The sequence below is a fragment of the Amblyraja radiata genome, chromosome 6 (genome assembly GCF_010909765.2).
Source record: "Amblyraja radiata isolate CabotCenter1 chromosome 6, sAmbRad1.1.pri, whole genome shotgun sequence".
Lineage (NCBI taxonomy): Eukaryota > Metazoa > Chordata > Chondrichthyes > Rajiformes > Rajidae > Amblyraja > Amblyraja radiata.
In genome coordinates this window covers 84701433-84720807 of record NC_045961.1, presented here as the reverse complement: position 1 = coordinate 84720807, position 19375 = coordinate 84701433, and the positions used below count along the sequence as shown (strand labels likewise).

Sequence of the window (19375 nt, the reverse complement as noted above, 5' to 3'; positions counted from 1 at the left end):
CTCTCACAATGCTTCTCGGCTTATCCAGGTGAGCGTAGGAACGGTGGAGCAGGTGGATGATGGCGTCCTCGACCCCCATCTTTGTTTGGTAAGCGAACTGCATGCACCAGAGGGCATTGGTTTAAGGTGAGAGGGGAAGGATTTAATAGGAAGGTGAGTATATGGAATGAGCTGCAGGAGAAGGTAGATCAGGCAGAAAGATTCAAAAGACATTTGGCCAGGTACATCAACAGGAAAGGTTTAGAGGGATATGGATCAAATTGGCATGGACAAGTCGGGCCAAAGGGCCTGTTTCCGTTCCCTGTGACCCAAAAAGTAATCTTACATTCCCTTGACAGACCAGTGGGGTGGTGTAGATGTTCCTTTAACATAGTGACCTCACCATTACTAACCACTCCCTATATCCCAAGTATAAATGTAACTTCCCCACCCCTTGATCCCTCTCTAGCTCGTGTGACGGACCACGTACAGCTAGTGCAGTATTGAATGTGAGTTAATAATAATAAAAGCAGTAAAGACAACTGTGCGTTATTGTAGCTCTTTACATGGTGTCACAATCGTGGCTCTACGTCTCCTATTCTCCTGCTATCCTGTTTCTTTTTATTTGACCCAGTAACCTACCCTTCTCTACCTCTCGTGCTATGGCTACCTCGTGCCGCAAACCTGATCCTCTTGTCTTCGACTCGGACATTGCCCACCGTTGGGATGTCTTTAGACGCGACTTTCAGCACTACGTGACGATTGCCCATCCCGCAGCCACCGCCGAGATGCGGGCGTCCCTACTCCTCAACATAGCCGGCCCCGCTGCCCTGGAACGATCCGAGTCGTTTGTCTATGCTGCAGGTGAAGATGAGCGAGACCCGGTATGTCTTATGGCTAAATTCACCGCAATGTGCGACATCCCCACTAACTGTATTCTGGCACGGTATAAGATGTTCAATCGGCGCCAGATCGTTGACGAGTCCGTCGATAACTACATCGCCGCGTTGAGACACATGGCCAGACGTTGTCGCCTGGACGCTCTCACACCAGACCAAGTGACCAGGGATATTCTTGTATATGGCCTTTTAGACTATAAGCTCAGGGCTGAACTTCTGCGGAAGCCCGACCTGTCTTTAGATGAGGCTCTACACGCCGCCCGCATGGCTGAGGCGGTTGCCTCGGCTTCGCCGCCGGCCGGTCATGACATTAACTTTGCCAGTGCTACTGCCCGCCGGCGTAACACTGGCCCGCCACGGCAACAGGTCTCTCCTGCACCCGGCGTCGCCAGCCCACGGCGTTGCCCGAACTGTAACTTTTCCTCCCATCAGTTTAATGTGTGCCCAGCGTTGGGAAAGACATGCAACTTTTGCAGAAAATTAAACCATTTCTCTGCAGCCTGCCGCTCCAAGGGCAAGCCAGTACCCGCACCACGGAGAATGTTAAACAACATTGCACAGGCTGATAGCGAGTTCGATTCCCAACTCCAGCCCGAAGAATTACCTTTGTCTGATACTAGTTCCCAAGGGGAGGCGGGCATCTTCTCGATCTTAGATGCACATGCCCTGATAGCAGACCCTTCGGTCAGGGTTACTGTTAATGGTTCGACCTTCACTGCGAAACTAGACACGGGGGCAGTTACAAATGTAATGTCAACAAGCCTTTTCAAAAAGATTAGGACCGATGAGAAAGTCACTGTTGACAACTCCCGCCTACATGCTTACGGGGGAGGGCTTCTCGTTCCCGTGGGAAAGGCAACCCTGCACTGCAAGATCCTGCAGGCCTCTCGGCCCCTCACTTTTTATCTGCTAGACTCTGACAGCGTTACCTTGCTGGGTGCCCGGGCGTGTCAGGACCTCGGCCTGGTCTCCTTCCGCCGTGACATCCACCTGGTGCGGACCCTCATGGACCCCCTGCTGGAATACCCCGACCGTTTCGACGACAAGCTGGGCAAGCTGCCCAGCTGCTACAAGATTGTCGTCGACCCCGATGTTGAACCTGTGATCCGCCCGCCACACCGCGTCTCCTTCGCCATGAAGGACAAGGTGGAATCAACGCTGCGCGACATGGTCACCTGGGGCATCCTCAAAGAGGTGAGCGATCCCACCCGGTGGGTCTCCACCATGGTCGTTGCCACCAAAAAGGACAAAAGTGAAATTCGCATTTGTATCAACGCCAAGGACCTGAACCTGGCGATCAAACGACCGCACTACCCTATGCGAACTGTAGAGGACGTCGCCGCACAGGTCGGTCCGGCCACTGTCTTTTCTGTCCTCGACGCCAAGAGCTCGTTCTGGCAGATACCGCTTGACGAGCGATCCTCCTACTTGACCACCTTCAGCACGCCTTTTGGACGTTTCCGTTTCCTCCGCATGCCATTCGGGATCAACTCCGCCAGCGAGGTGTTCCAGCGGACCATGGAGCAGCTGTTTGCCGGTCTGCCGTGTGCCATAATCGTGGACGACATCCTGGTCTACGGGAAGGACGTAGCCGAGCATGATCTCCACCTTCGCCTGGTCCTCGACCGGGCTCGCGATATAAACCTCAAGCTCAACCCCAAGAAGTGCCGTTTCCGTGTCCCGGAGGTCACGTACGTGGGGCACGTTTTCACCGCCTCCGGTCTGAAGCCCGACCCTCAGAAAACGGCTGCCGTCTCCAGTATGTCTTCGCCCACCGACGTGCCAAGCCTGCAGCGCTTCCTAGGCATGGTCAATTACCTGGGGAAGTTCATCCCCGACCTCAGCGAAATGAGCGCGCCTTTGAGGGAACTGACCAAGAAGGACGTCGCCTGGGTTTGGTTCCCGCACCATCAGTCGGCTTTCGAAGCCCTGAAGTCCCAGTTGGTCCGAGCACCTACTCTAAAATTTTTCGACCTGAAGCGCCCCATCGTCCTGACTTGCGATGCCTCGAAGTTCGGCCTCGATGCCGCCTGCCTGCAGCTCTACGACAAGCTGCAGCTACCCGTCTCCTACGCTTCCCGCACCATGACCTCCGCTGAGCAGCGCTATGCTCAGATCGAGAAGGAGCTCCTTGCCGTGGTGTTTGCCTGCTCGAAGTTCAAGGATTACATCCTGGGCAACAACTTCCTTATCGAGACTGACCACCAGCCGCTGGTCACCATCCTAAACAAGCCGATTCACGCCGCCTCATCCCGCCTCCAGCGTATGATGCTGCAGCTTCAACGTTTCACCTTTCAGATAGTGTACCGAAAAGGCAAGGACATGTTTGTGGCCGATACGCTGTCTCGTGCACCCCTGGTATCCACTGCCCGACACCCATACGAGTCCTCCGACCTGATGGTGCTTAACCTTAACATTGTGCCTTCTCAGCAGATGCAATCCCTGGTCAAGCACACTGCCCTGGATCCTGCCCTGCAGCAGCTTGCCGACGTCATCAGGCAGGGCTGGCCAGACCGTCGTTCATCTCTACCTGCCGGTGCTGATCCGTACTTCCTGGTCCGCGATGAGCTTGTCCTGCACGACGGCGTGGTGGTGAAGGGACACAAGGTGGTCGTGCCCGCTGCGCTGCACGCTCACTATTTCGAATCCGCCCACCGCGGTCATCCTGGGGCCGAGGCCACTCTGTCACACGCCCAGAGTCAATTCTACTGGCCCGGGATGGCCGATTACATCCGGGACAGGGTCTCCGCCTGCGCTACCTGCAATAGCCTTGCTCCCCGTCCGCAACGCCAGCCACTTCTGCAACAGCCTGCCCCTGAACTTCCATGGATGGCCCTCGCCACTGACATTTTCGAGTGGCGTGGCAAGCACTTTCTGGTCCTTGTTGATTCCTATTCCAGCTGGTTCGAAGTTGATCAGCTGCACTCCCTCTCCTCTTCGGCCGTCATCGGGAAGCTGCGCCGCCACTTCGCCACCTTCGGCTCCCCGGCTACCCTCCAATCTGACAACGGCAGCCAGTTCACCAGTGCCGAGTTCCGGGGATTCGCTGCCAGCTGGAACTTTCGCCATTTCACCAGCAGTCCTGAATACCCGCAGAGTAACGGCCTGGTGGAGCGCGCTGTCCGCAGTGCCAAGGACTTGCTGGAACATTGTAGATTGTCCGAATCCGATTTTTACTTAGCTCTTCTTAATATCCGCAACATCTCCCGCGACCCTGCCCTGGGCTCGCCGGCCAAACGGCTGATGTCTCGCACTACTAGACCCCCGCTCCCTGTGACCCAGCGGTCCCTCGTGCCTTCTCCCCTCAAACCTGCTGCTGTCCAGGAGCGCATTGCTCACAAGCACGAAGTGCAGAAGCGCTCCCACGACCAGTCATGCCGCCCCCTTCCGCGTCTGTTCCCCGGCCAAGTCGTCCGGATGCAGTCCCCCTCCGGTCCCTCTAAGCTTGCCACCGTTGTCGGTGATGCTGGATCGCCGCGCTCCTACCTTGTCGACCACGACGGCACAATTTACAGGCGGACCCGCCAACATCTCCGTCCCGTCAACGAGCCTCCTCCGCCTCCTGCCGTCCCCTTCTCCCCTCCCCTGCCCGAAACTCTGCCTGCCGTCCCGCGTATGCCTCGGTCCCTGCCTTCCCAGCTCTCTCAGCCTCACTCGCCGCCTGCTTCCCCTAGCTCGCCTGCCCGTCCACCCGACTCTGCCGCTATTTCCCCGCCTCAGCCTCCGCCGGCTCTTTCTCCTCCCTGTTCCCCGGCTCCTTCCACCGCCTCGGCTGCTGCTTTTCCTGCAGAGGGGGGAGATGACGAGGTGCGGACCCGGTCCGGTCGACTGGTTAAGCCGCCTGTCCGTTATGGTGATTTTGCCTAGCTGTATGCTCCTCTGCTTGTTTAACTGTTTGCCTGCCTGCTCGTAGCGCATGAGACGTGGTCGCTATGTCACTACTGTATTGTTTGTTTCCAAGGGAAAGGATGTAGATGTTCCTTTAACATAGTGACCTCACCATTACTAACCACTCCCTATATCCCAAGTATAAATGTAACCTCCCCACCCCTTGATCCCTCTCTAGCTCGTGTGATGGACCACGTACAGCTAGTGCAGTATTGAATGTGAGTTAATAATAATAAAAGCAGTAAAGACAACTGTGCGTTATTGTAGCTCTTTACAGGTGGGAGATTGCAATCTTCATGTGGTCCACTGTGTTTCGACGAATGCAATCAACCTGGCGTGCACAAACAGAAGATCAAACAGAACAAGTTGTCTTCCAACTTTAGGCTGTGCATGCCATACCCAAGAAGAAGACAGAGCAGTGGGCTGTCTGACCCACTGAGTTCCTCCAGCAATCTGTGTTTTGCTCAAGATTCCAGCATCTGCAGTTGCTTGTGTCTATGGTTCTCTTATTTTGGAAAGTACATTACTATCACATCCGTGTCCCTTACTTCTCCTGGTAGCATCTTCCAGGCACCTACCATTCTCTGTGTAACAAAAATATTGCCTCATGAATCTCCTTTAAACTTGCCCCCTCTCACCTTAAAACTATGTCCTCTCATATTTGACATTCACACCCTCAGAAAAAGACAACCCTATCTATGCCTCCCATAATTTTATATACTTCTATCAGGTCATCTCTCAACCAGAGAAAATAAACCAAGTTTGTTTAACCTACGCTTATAGCCAGCACATTCCAATCTAGGCAACACCCTGGCAAACCTCTTCTGCACCCCAAGTTCCACATCCTTCCTATAGTGTGGTGAGCAGAAATGCACACAGTACCCAAAATGTGGCCTAACCAAACCTTTCTACAGCTGCAACATAATTCCTGATTTTATACAAAATGCCCCAAGCAATTCAGGTAAATATGTCGCACGTCTTCTTTACGCCTTGTCTACTTGTGCTGCCACTTTTAGAGCGCAGATCCCTCCATACATCACTGCTAAGGATCCTGTCATTTACTGTATACTTTCCTCTTACATTTGGCTTCCCAAAGTGCAACACCTCACACTTGTCTAGATTAAACTCTATTTGCCATTTCCTTGTCCATATTTGCCCATAATTGGTCAAAGGCCCGCTGAATCCTTTGACCCCTCCTCACTATCCAAAACTCCACCAATTTTGTATGTCATCTGCAAACCTCTCAATCAAACCACCACATTTTTGCCTAAATCATTTAAACGTATCACAAACCAGAGAACCCAGCACTAACCCATGCAGAACACCACTGATTATAGACCTCCAGTCAGACAAACAACCCACCACCAATATTGTCTGTCTTCTGTGGCTAAACCAATTTTGAATCCAATCTATTGACTCCATGGAACCCATGTACTTAACTCTTCTGCATCTGCTTAGCATGAGGGAACCCGTTGAAAGCTTTACAAAAATCCACAAATATGATATCACTGCCCTACCATCATCCATCATCTTTGTCACCGCCCCAAAATCTCAATCAAGTTTGTAAGACATGACTTCCTCCGTACATTTATGAACAACTGCAGCAGGGGTCAAGATGCCGTATAAAAAGCCTACTTTCCTCCTTCTAGCAAAGTTGCAGGGAAGGAAGGGAGTAGTGAGAGGAGAAATTCCTTTTTGGTTGAACACACTAAACAGTTGAAAGAATATTGGCCAGCAGCTTGTATTCACCTCTCGAAATTCAATTGCACTGAATCTCAGTCTCACCTCAGACATGCTTAACGCCATTGATCAAACACAAATTAATTACTCCAGAGCCTTTAATGTACAATTTCAGAATAACAAACCTTTTTGAATCAATAGAATGTTTCACAGTTATACGGTATGGAAGCAGGCCCATCTGCCCACTATTTCTGTGCTGCCCATTTGGCACTCATTTGAACCAATTTAGTTTTATCTCCCCAATGGTTTTGCGGGTTTTTCTTGTGCCTTATTCCATGACGATAGACAAAAAAATCCTTGATTTCCTATTTTCTTATCCCTCGACTATTTCTATTAATTCCTCTATTATTTATTTATGTCCCCATTATAAACTCTCCATTAGCCATACAGGTCTTTGGATGCACTCTCTGGATGTACCTCAAAGATATGTCCATTGAGGAAAATGATGATTAATAAGGTGAACAGAACACACAGGTGCTTTATACAGAGCATTCCAAGAAAGTTTTCTTACTTCAACCCCAAAATTGTCTTTCTATACAAACGTATCACCATTTTGACAATAGAATATATAATAGTTCGTCAAGAACTGGTTGAAGCAAATTGCATGTACACTTAGGGTTAAATGAATAAACATCTGATGGAGAAACAAACCAAAGGATGTTTAATAGGACGCGAAGAAGGCGGCTGGAGAAGGCTTGTGTAGAACATAAACACCAGCATGCAAAGGAGGAATTCAGCAACTGTTTTGATACTATATATTTTATGTAACAACCTATACCCATATATCTTGAGAGCTGGACAATCTATGCTGCAGGAGGATGTGGCAATATTGAAGATGCTTGAAGAACAAAATTGTCTGTGGTTTTAAGAGTTTTCTCACCACTTTCCCTCACTCAAAAACATAACCCGAGGTTTTTTTTTAAAGAAAACTATGATGAAATATCAGCTCCTTCCAATTTGAACTCAGTCGAGCATTTGTAGATCCTCTGTTTCATTTGGCCTGAATGAACTATAATAATATCTGGAAATATTTTTTTAAAAAGACACTTCAGCTGAATTTTTTAAAAACACAATGTTTATCCACTTTTGCATTTAAATGATTGCAAAAGGCTGTGGTTTCTTCTGCAGCACCTCCGAAAGTCTCGAACTTTAACACTGAAAAAAGCAAGGCCCATATGTGCAAGGGTACTTCAGCAACTTTGAGTTTCCACACGAGTCATACGCACCATCCTCCAGACTAAATTTACCATTGCTTCATCTTCACCAGATCAAAATCATGGAACTTGCCACCAAGTGGCATTGCAGAAACACCTTCACAACATTGGTTGAAGTAGATCAGAATGACAATTCAAATCATAATTTCTGAGCAATAAATAATGGCCATACAGCAATTCCCACATCCCATAAATGGCTTTATGTCAATAAGCATTGTCAAATAATTAATTATATGCTTTGTTAGATTTACATTCTACTTTTGAATCCGTTCAAATCATTGTGTTTCATATAGGCAGTTTCTTTGAATTTTGACTTTAATTGAATGATAGTATTCATACGATTCTTTGGAAAATAGATCAATGCTGATGGTTTTATTGCCTACCTCGCAAAAACACCCTCCCCAACAATTTTCAACTCCATTCTTGGGAACCACAAAATCCACCATAAAAACTTTCCTTGGTCAACCTCATTTATAGTTCCCCATTAAACTGTTTTGTGCATGAATGAACCAAACCTTGCACTTATATGTTAGAAAGCAATTCTCAAATTTAACACCTAACCACATACGTTCATAAGTTATAGGAGCAGAATGAGGCCATTTGGCCTACTCCGCCATTCAATCATGGCCGATCAATCTTTCCTTCTCAACCCCATTCTCCTGCCTTCTCGCCATAACCTTTGACACCCTTAATAATCAAGAAGCTGCCAATCGCTGCTTTAAAAATACCAAGTGACTTGGCCTCCACAGCCGTCTATGGTAATGAATTCCACAGATTCACCACCCTCTGACTGAAGTAAATCCTCCTCATCTCCTTTCTAAAGGTATGTCCTTTTATTCTGACTCTATGGACTCTGGTTCTAGACTTACCCACAAGTGGAAACATCCTCTGCACATCCACTCTATCGAGGTCTTTCACTAGTTGGTATGTTTCAATGAGATCCCCCTCATCCTTCTAAACTCCATCGAGTACAGGCTGAGTGCCATCAAATGCTCAATGTTTCCCAATTATGCCTGGGATCATTCTGATAAACGTCCTCTGGACCCTCTGTAATGCCAGCAGATCCTTCCTCAGATACAGGGCCCAAAACTGCACAAATCCTCCAAATGCAGGCATCACATCCCTGCTTTTAATTCTAGTCCTCTCAAAATAAATGATAGCATTGCATTTGCCTTCCTTACTGCTGATTCAAATTGTAAATTAACCGTTTGGGAATCCTGCACCAACACTCCCAAGAACCTTTGCACTGCAAATTTCTGAACATTCTCCCCATTTAGAAGGCAGTCTATGCCTTTATTCCTACGACCAAAGTGCATAACTGCACACTTTGCTACGATGTATTCCATCTGCCACTTTTTTGCCCACTCTCCCACCTGTCCAAGTCATGCTGCAGAATCCCTGCCTCCTTTACACTATCGGCCCCTCCACCTATCATTGTAACATCCGCAAACATGGCCACAAAGCCATCAATTCCCTCATCCAAATCAATGATATACAACGTGAAGAGTAGCAGCCCCAACACCAACCACTAGTCACTGGCAGTGAACCAGAAAAAGCCCCCTTTTTATCCCCACTCTTTGCTTTCTGCCATTCAGCCAAGCTTCCGTCCTGCTATTTACTTCCTCAAAGAATTCCAACAGATTTGTCAGGCAAGATCACAATACCATGCTGACATGTGCCTCTAATTACTGCTAGACCTCGTCCTTAGTAATGGACTCTTAAAAATATTACCAACCACTGAAGAAAGGTTAACCGGCCTGGAGTTTCCTCTCTTTTGCTTCGCTCCCTTCTTAAACAGTGGGGTAACATTTGCAATTTTTCAGTCTCAGGGGCCACTCCTGATTCTAGTGATTCTTGAAAGATCACCGCTAATGCCTCCACAATCTCTAAAGCGACGTCTTTCAGCACTCTGATGTGTAGTCCATCTGGTGCAGGTGGCTTATTCTCCTTCAGACCTTTCAGCTTCCCAAGTATCCTTTCCTTAGTAACAGTAACTTCACTAACTAATGCCTCCTGACTTTTTTGTATTTCGAGAACGTTGCCGGTGGCTTCCACTGTGAAGACATGTGCAAAAAATGTATTCAATTCATCTGTCATATCTTTATTTCCCATTACTACTTATAAGGAGGTAACAGCGCAAGTGTTGATAACATTGGCCAGAGACAGGGAGAGAAAAGATTGGGAGGATATTGATTGATGAAGCGGAACTCCACACCAAATAGATGATCACGACAGCTAAAATCTATCTAGTCCCAGGCAGAGGCAGAACAATGGCAACAGCAATAGAATTAACTACGCAGAACTTCTCCAATGCCAGCAAGCTTTCATCCCAACTACCAATGCAAAAAATACTAAATTTGACCTGAAAGCTGGTGAATGAGCTAAAAAATTAAATCAATCTTGATTACTTTTCAATGGCTGTGTTAAAAGTGTCCACAAAACAAGGGCTGAATCATCCTGAATTTCAGGGCCAAACTGAAATAGCCTATTAGACTGCTTTTACTAACTCTTATTCTCCATTTCACTTGTTTGCTGTCCAAATCTGGAAATTCCTGCATTAAACTCCTTCTTAGTGGAAATGTGAGGTTATCCACTTTGGTGGCAAGAACAGGAAGGCAGATTATTGTCAGAATGGTGTCAGATGAGGAAAAGGGGAGGTGCAACAAGGCCTGGGTGTGCTTGTGCATCAGTCACTGAAAGTAAGCATGCTGGTACAACAGGCAGTGAAGAAACCCAATAGCATGTTGGCCTTCATTGCTAGAGTATTTGAGTTAGATAGAATTTAGATAGAATTTATTGCCACACAACCAGGGTCGGTGGAATTTGGGTTGTCAGCAGCGATACAATAATAAAGAACACACAACCACAATAAAAATGTAACACAAACATCCACCACAGCATTCATCACTGTGGTGGAAGGCACAAAATTTAGCCAGTCCTCCTCCATTTCCCCCCCGTGGACAGGACCAGAGTCCAGAGTCAGTCCAGGATCGGCTCTTCCTCACCGGAGACCGCGGCTTTAAGTTGTTGTAGGCCGCAGGCCAGCGGTCGAGATTTAAAGTCTCCGCCGCAGCCAGAAGCACCGTAGACTGCAGGGCCGGCGGTCGAAGCTCCCCTCCAGGGGTGATGGTAAGTCCATGCCGGACCCGCGGTAGAAGTTGGCCGCGAGCCGGCAGTGATGGCTTCTTCTTCCCCCAGGTTCCCCACGAGGGATCCCGGGCTGTAGACGCCGCACCAGCTGGAGCTCTGCAGACCGCGACTTCAGGCTGCGACTTCAGGCTGCCGGCTGCCCCGGGCCAGCGAAACGGAGAGCTCCCCTCCGGCGAGCCCCAGCGAGGGCTCACCCGCTCCACAACGGGAGTCCACGCTGCGCCCGCCGCTGAAGCCCCGGGCGCGTCTCCGGGAAAGGCCGCGCCGATCCTTGATGTTAGGCCACGGGGGAGGCGACCTGGAAAAAGTCGCCTCTCCATAGAGGAGGCGACCGAAGCGGTTTCCCCCTTGCCCCCCCACACCAACCCCCACACAAAGGAACATTAAACACATACTTTAAAACATACTAAAAAAAAATTTTTAAGTTGAAAAAACTGACGCGCCAGTTTAGGAGCAAGGAGGTCCTACTGCAGTTGTACAGGGTCCTGGTGAGACCGCACCTGGAGCATTGTGTGCAATTTTGGTCTCCTAATTTGAGGAAGAACATTATTGCTATTGAGGGAGTGCAGCGTAGGTTCACCAGGTTATTTCTTGGGATGGCGGGACTGACATATGATGAAAGAATGGGTCGACTGGGTTTGTATTCACTGGAATTTAGGATGAGAGGATATCTTATAGAAACATATAAAATTCTTAAGGATTGGATAGGCTAGATGCAGGAAAAGTCCAGAACCATGGGTCACAGTTTAAGAATAATGGGTAGGCCATTTAGGACTGAGTTGACGAAAACATTTTTGAACCAAAGAGTTGTGAATCTGTGGAATTCTCTGCCATGGAAGGCAGTGGAGGCCATGGAAGGCAGTGGAGGCCATGGAAGGCAGTGGAGGCCAATTCACTGGATGTTTTCAAGAGAGTTAGATTTAGCATTTAGGACTAAAGGAATCAAGGGATATGGGGGAAAAGCAGGAACGGGGTACTAATTTTAGATGATCAGCCATGATCATATTGAATGGCAGTGCTGGCTCGAAGGGCCAATTGGCCTACTCCTGCACCTATGTTTCTATGTTTTGAAAATCCTCTTCCAGAATATTGCAAATAATTTGTGCACTAATCAGCTGCTAGAGTAACAAAAATAGTCTTAACGTATACTCATTCATACATTAAAGGTAATTATTTTGATCCTCAAGAATGCAATTAATTTTGGGTGGAAAAGCCTTTGAAAATACTCATATAAATTAAAACACTAAAATTAATAACGTCTTCTTGTTTTGCACAGTAATGAGCCTGGATGGTTTCTAACAATATGCAACAATCTGGTCCACTTAGCATTTGAAAATATATATACTTTGCTACATTATGATGCTGCATTAAAAATATATTCACATGTTCATGCCACGCCACAAATGCCAACCTTTAATGTTGCTTAACCAAAGAAAAAGAACAAAAGTGACTAAGGGTCTGAATATACACGTTTTATTAGCAGGCACTTAACATTTTATGCAATTAATAAGAGTCAAGAGTCTTTAATTATCATATTTACCAGGACCGGAACAATGAACCACAATAGTATAAACAGTTCAGTGCTGAGGTAGGGTTGTGGTTAGACATGCGCAGTGTGTTTCAAGACCCTGACGGGAAGATGCTATTCTTGACACACAAGAAATTGCAGATGCTGGAATCTTGAACAAAACACAAAGTGCTGGGGGAACTCAGCTGGTCAGGCTCTGTGGAGGGAATGGGCAAACTCCATTTCAAGTCAGAACATGTCTTCAGATTGATTAGAATAACAGGGAGAAAGCGGAAATGTGGAGGTAATTTTGTTACCTTCTTCCTATGGTATCAGTGAGAAGCGAGCATAACAAGGTTGGTGTGGGTCTTTGATGATATTAGCTGCCTTCTTGAAGCAGTACTTCCTGTAGATACCATCTGCAACTACCTTTGTTCTTGGGTGTTCGTGTTACCGGCAGATACTTTCTGGCTACAGTGGCATCTACAGGAAGCGGTGTTTCATGAAGGCAGTTAGTGTCACACACACAAAACTCATCATACTCTCAACCTGCTGAAACTAAGGGGAAAAAGGTATAGGTCTGACAACCATTACCTTCAGGCCATGATGCAACCAGTCACTGCACCCTACACCTGTAGAAGTTCACATACCAAATCTCCTCAAACCCCTGAGGAAGTAGAGTGCATTTGTGATTGCATCAATGGGCTCGGTGCACGGCAGATCTTCAGAGATGTGCACGCCTAGGAACATGAAACGGTTGACTCTCTCCACTGGCGCCCTGCCGATGAAGGCAGGTACATCATTCCTCAGCTTTCCCTTCCACAGGTCAACAATCAGCACTTCAGTCTTATTAACATTGAGAATAAGATTGTTGTTACTGGCACCACTCAACCAGAATTACATTACATGGTGGACACAGCATCAAAACAGATCATTTAATCTAAGCTGATTTTCATGCATCAATCAATCTGGCTTCCACCCATTATCTCACTGTATCAACAAGTCCTTCATAAACTTTCTCCCTGATGGGTTTATACAATAAACACATTTACACAATACATCTCAACCAGTCCCTGTGGGAACAGCTTCCATATTCCCAGTGCTAACTGGTCAAAGTAATTTCCCCTGAATTCTTCATTGAATTTGCAAGTGACCACCTTATGTTGATGGTCCTCAGTCATGTTCTTTTCTACATGTGAAATTTTCCCTCTACATGAATGGTTACAAATCCTTTCCAATCTAAAAAAAAACATTTACCAGGTAAATAATCAATTTAATAATTTGAAACATTGCTTCAACTTTTTATAACATCTTTAAAACATCCGCTGCTTTTATCGCACAGAAAAACACAGGCCACATAAGGAAATATTAGAGATACAAAGACTGCCGATGTTGGAACCTGGAGCAGAATGCAAACAGCTGGAGGAACTCAGCAGGTCGAGCAGCATCTTTGGAGGGGGGAGGAAATTGTTGATATTTTGGATAGAGACCTTGCTCAGGAAATATTACACCAGGCAACCCCAAAGCATGGTCAAGATATATTCAGGCAGTACTCTAGGCTTTCCTCATGATCTTAAACCCAATCATAAACTAGGAGTGAAAGCAAATCTGTTCAATTATAAAAATAATTATTTGTTTTCATGTAAAGATTTACAACCAAAGTTCCTGTGAATTACCAATATTATGCGGAAATTCATCTGGTAATCTAAGTTCATAGCTCACTATATGTAATGCTATAAGTAGATAGGGTGGTAAATGAGGTTTACCAGAATGCCTCCTGGATTGAAGTGTTTCAGCTACAGGGAGAGGTTGGATAGACTTGGGTTGTTTCCTCTGGAAAGACAGAGGTTGAGGGGAGACTTAATAGAAGTATATAAAATTATGAGAGGCAGTCAGAACCTTTTTTCCCCAGGGAGAAAATGTCCAACACTAGAGGGCAGAGCTATAAGGTGAGAAGGGAAAGTTCAATGAAGATATGCAGGGTACGTTTTTTTTTACACAGTGAGTAGTGGGGGCATGGAATGCATTGTTCGGAGCGGTGGTGGAGGCAGAGGTGCTTAAGAGGTTTTAGAAAGGCACGTGGGAGTGCAGGGAATGGAGGGATATAGATCATTTACAGGCAGAGGAGATAAGTTTAACTTGGCATCATGTTCAGCACAAACATTATGGACTGAAGGGCCCATTCCTGTGCTGAACTGTTCTATGTTCTATCCCTGGCACACAATTACTGCAATATTGCCTACAAAAGACACTGCTGAATCTTGTCTAGGCTATTCTGATGGCATCTCCCAAACTCATATCACTACCACTGAGGCAGCAAGTGTAAGCCAACAAGTGTAAGGCAACATCACCACCTGCAGTTTCCCCAAAAAATTGCTTTGCCACCCAAATGTGGAAATATATAGCCATTCCTTCAGTTCAGTCTAGTTTATTGCACGTGTACCAAGGTACAGTGAAAAGCTTTTTATTGTGTGCTATCCAGTCAGCAAGTCAAGTCAAGTCAAGTCAAGTCAAGTCATGTTTATTCGTCACATGCACATACGAGATGTGCAGTGAAATGAAAAGTGGCAATGCTCGCGGACTTTGTTTAAAAAGACAAACAAACAAACAACCAAACAAACTACAAACAGAATGTTTGACAATGTTTGACAGAGGAATGTTTGACAGAGGAAACAAAAAAAGACAACACATGATTACAATCGAGCCATTAACAGTGCATAGATACATATTGAGGGAATAACATTTAGTGCAAGGTAAAGCCAGCAAAATCTGATCAAGAATAGTCCGAAGGTCATCAAAGAGGTAGTTAGTAGTTCAGTCCTGCTCTCTGGTTGTGGTAGGATGATTCAGTTGCCTGATAACAGCTGGGAAGAAAGTACCCCTGAATATGTAGGTGTGCGTTTTCACACTTCTATACCTTTTGCCTGATGGGAGAGGGGAGAAGAGGGAGTGGCCTGAGTGCGACCCGTCCCCGATTATGCTGCTGGCTTTGCCGAGGCAGCGTGAGGTATAAATGGAGTCAATAGAAGGGAGGTTGGTTTGTGTGATGGTCTGGGCTGCGTCCACAATTTCTTGCGGTCTTGGATGGAGCTGTTCCCAAACCAAGCTGTGATGCATCCTGATAAAATGCTTTCTATTGCGCATCTGTAGAAACTGGTGAGAGTTGTAGGGGACATGCTGAACTTCCTAAGCCGTCTAAAGAAGTAGAGGCATTAGTGTGCTTTCTTAGTCGTTGCTTCAATATGGGTGGTCGAGGAGAAGTTGTTGGCGACATTGGCTCCAAGGAAATTGAAGTTTTCAACCATCTCTATGTCGGCACCGTCAATGCAAACTGGGGTATGTGTACCACTTCGCTTCCTGAAGTCAAATCAATAACTTTGAGAGAAAGGTTGTTATCTCGACAACAGGACACAAGGTTCTTGATCTTCTTCCTATACTCCGTTTCATCATTATATGCTTTCCGGCCCACAATGGAGGTGTCGTCAGTGAATTTGAAAATTGAATTCGATTTGTACATGACTGCAGTCTTGGGTGTACAAAGAGTAAAAATGGGGGCTGAGAATGCCTCCTTGTGGAGACCCTGTGTTGAGGATTAACGTAGATGATTTGTCCCCTATCCTCACTGATTGGGGTCTGTTGGTCAGAAAGTTGAAGATCCAGTTGCAGAGATGGGCGCTGACACCGTTCCGTGAGTTTGATGACAAGCTTGGATGGTATAATGGCATTAAAGACAGAGCTGTAGTTTATGAATAGGAGTCTGACGTCTCTCTTATCCAGGTGTTCTAAGGATGAGTGTAGGGCTAAGGCGATGGCATCAACGTGGACCTGGTGCGGCGGTAGACGGACTGCAGTGGATCAAGGCCGCTATGTAGATTGGAGTTAATGCGTTCCATAACTACCCTTCCGGAAGTGGCGGCGCTGTTGACAGCTGCGGCTTGCCTGCAGTCCGTCTGTTTTTACTTTTGTTGTTGTTTTTTTTTGTCTTGATTTGGTTAAATTTTAGTTTATTAGGTTGTGTATATGTGTGGGGGGGGGGGGGGGGGGGGGGGGGGGGTGAAACATGTTTTTTTGTCTCTTCCTTCGGGGGAATGCAACTTTTTCTTGTCGTATCCCCCTTCTCTGCCTCCGTCTGCGCTGAGGCCTAATGGCGGAGCTGGCGGTCTCCAACTGCGACCGACCTCGAGGCTCCGGAGGCAGAGCCAGCCAGGACTTACCAACGCAAGGCTGGCCGAATTCGGAGCTGTGGCGGCGTTCCTGTGGTGATGGTCCGGCTTCGGGACTGAGGCGGCGTTACGATGGCGGTGACCTGAATTCGGGGCTCGGCCGCCGACCCAGTGGACGACATCGTCGGGAGCTCGCAGGTCACAGGTTGGTGACCTATTGTTCCGGAGCTCCCGCAAATACAGCTGCGTCCGCTGGACTGGAGGGCGGCATCTTCGGCAGCTTCTACCACCCCAGGCCACGGAGCTTGAACCAGCCCGTTCGCGGAGCTTGGTTGAGCCGTGAGACTTACTCACCATCATCCGGCGGGGTCACAACAACGGAAGCCTGGATCGCCTCAGCACAGAGGGAGAACAAGGAGGGAAGAGACAGAGAATTTAAGACTTTTGCCTCCATCACAGTGAGGAGGGCCTGGTGAACTCACTGTGGTGGATGTTAATTTGTGTTTATTGTATGTTTTGTTATTCATTATTATATGGATGACTGCAGGCAACAACATTTCGTTCAGACCGAAAGGTCTGAATGACAATAAAGGAATCCAATCCAATCCAATCCAATCCAAAACATTTCATAATGGTGGATGTCAAGGCCACTGGACAGTAGTCCATCAACAATGCTGGTCTAAGTTCGGTAGAGGCATTGTGGAAATGTCTTCATCAGATGGACAATAGTGGTTCGCACTTTCTCGAGTACAGTTAGAAGTGAGCAATAAACACTGGAGCAAAAAAATATCACCACTTGATCAATAAAATACAAGTGGATTTACAATTGATTTGTTTCCTTTCAGCCTTTCATGATATGTTAATTTGTTAGGACTGGATCATTTTACCTCAAACATAAAACTGGATTGAATAATGAATTTAAAGGTCAGCTTTACATCCTGTGCTTTTACCACATCCGCATATCAGTAGGAATGAGTAGGTTAACCTATGATGAGCGTTTGTCGGCACTGAGCTTGTACTCGCTGGAGTTTAGAAGAATGAGGGGGGACCTCATTGAAACATACAGAATAGTGAAAGGCTTGGATAGAGTGGATGTTTCCATGAGTGGGAGAGTCTAGGACTAGAGGTCATCGCCTCAGAATTAAATGGCATTCTATTAGGGAGCAGAAGAGGAGAATGTTTTTTAATCAGAGGGTGTGAATCTGTGGAATTCTGTGCCACAGAAGGCTGTGAAGGCCAAGTCAGTGGATATTTTTAAGGCAGAAATAGATAGATTCTTGATTAGTGCAGGTGTCAGAGGTTATGGGGAGAAGGCAGGAGAATAGGGTTAGGAGGGAGAGATTGATCGGCCATGATTGAATGGTGGAGTAAGACTTGATGGGCCAAATGGCCTAATTCTACTCCGATCACTTATGACATGACCTAGGGTGAACATTGAGGGGAATGAGAGAATATGTTCATTTTTCATTTTGTCTCGGGTGAAAGTACACTTGTCTTTCAGTCAGATGGTTCAAGGTTCAGTCTAAAAACAGGGACACAAATATCCTTGTTTAGCATTGTTGGAATATAGTACTGACACCAAGCTGCACTATCAAAGGGACAGCACCAAGGACACATTGCAATGTTGGAGCAGTCCTGAGGGAGCACTGAACTGGGGAAGAGTCAATACTGAAGAAATGCCTACAGTGTAAAATGGAGGGTGTGGGGGAGGGGGGGTATGTGGAGGAGGGGGGTGTAGGGCAGGGGGGGTGTGGGAGGTAGGTGTGTGGGCTCATCGGTTCCCGGCCCCGGCTCCTACCACACTCCTGGCTCCAGGACCCGGCTCCGGACTCACTCAGCTGCTCCCGTCCCCAGCGCCTGTCGCGCTCACAGGCCCCACCCGCGAACACAGCCAGCCCCCGCCCGCGAACACAGCCCACACTCCGCTGCTTCAGCTTTTTTCTCGGCGGCTTCAGGACGGGCGGCTTGTGGACGTGCTCACGGATTCAGCCCCACCTCCGGGGCTTTATTCTCCAGCGGGTGCCGGAAGGGGCGTTACCTTCATGGTGAATGACAGGCGAGAAGACCAATCTGCTGATCTGGTGATTTTTTTCAACCTTCATAACTTTTGTAATCTTCCACCGATCAGAACAAAACTTGGTGGCTTGGAGCAGAGAACGGTGAGTAAGGTGGCGAGTAATCCTAGCGATATAGGGTACCGTTTTTGCGCAAATTTAAAAACAACGCAGACGGGAGGATGGGATGGATGGATAGATAGCAAATCTTTCTTTTGTGGAGGGCCACAATTGAATAAAAGAATACAAACTCTTACATCTTACACTTCAAAAACATTTGTTTCAAACATATTGATAGATATTGGCTCTGCCCAAAACCTAACAAATCAAGGCCAAAGTACCTGCATCAGAAAGAGCAGCCAGTCTTGAATGTCTACATCACTTTTGACCGCCTCAGGACATCTCAAAGCACAGCAGAGCACCCCCACAAACAGAACATGTCAATGACTCGACCATCTGGTTTCAATAATGTCTAGTGAAGGATAAATATTGTCCAAAACAGCAAGAATAAACTATCCTTGTTCTTATACGAAAATGTGCATTGGGATCTTTTCCATGTACCTGAGGGAGCAGATGGAGCTTCTGACTGTGCACTGTGCTGGATGTGCCAGCTTATAATGTTTGTGTTCATGCCTTTTGATGGAGACTTGAATCACCAATCTACCAGCTGGCCTACGAGGGACTCTGAGACCTCAATAGCTGCAGAAGTTTCATAAAATTTACCCTGCCTGTGCACACAAATTCTAAAGCCCTGTGCAATCTAGATTCCACTTTCAGTCGG

The 19375-nt window shown here is 47.0% G+C and overlaps 1 protein-coding gene across 1 annotated transcript in view; it reads right to left on the bottom strand.

Annotated features, from left to right (window-relative positions):
* The window catches only part of ubac2 (UBA domain containing 2), a 202054-nt gene that overhangs the window by 146895 nt on the left and 35784 nt on the right, over nt 1–19375 (bottom strand). The gene's annotated exons all lie outside the window — the stretch shown is intronic.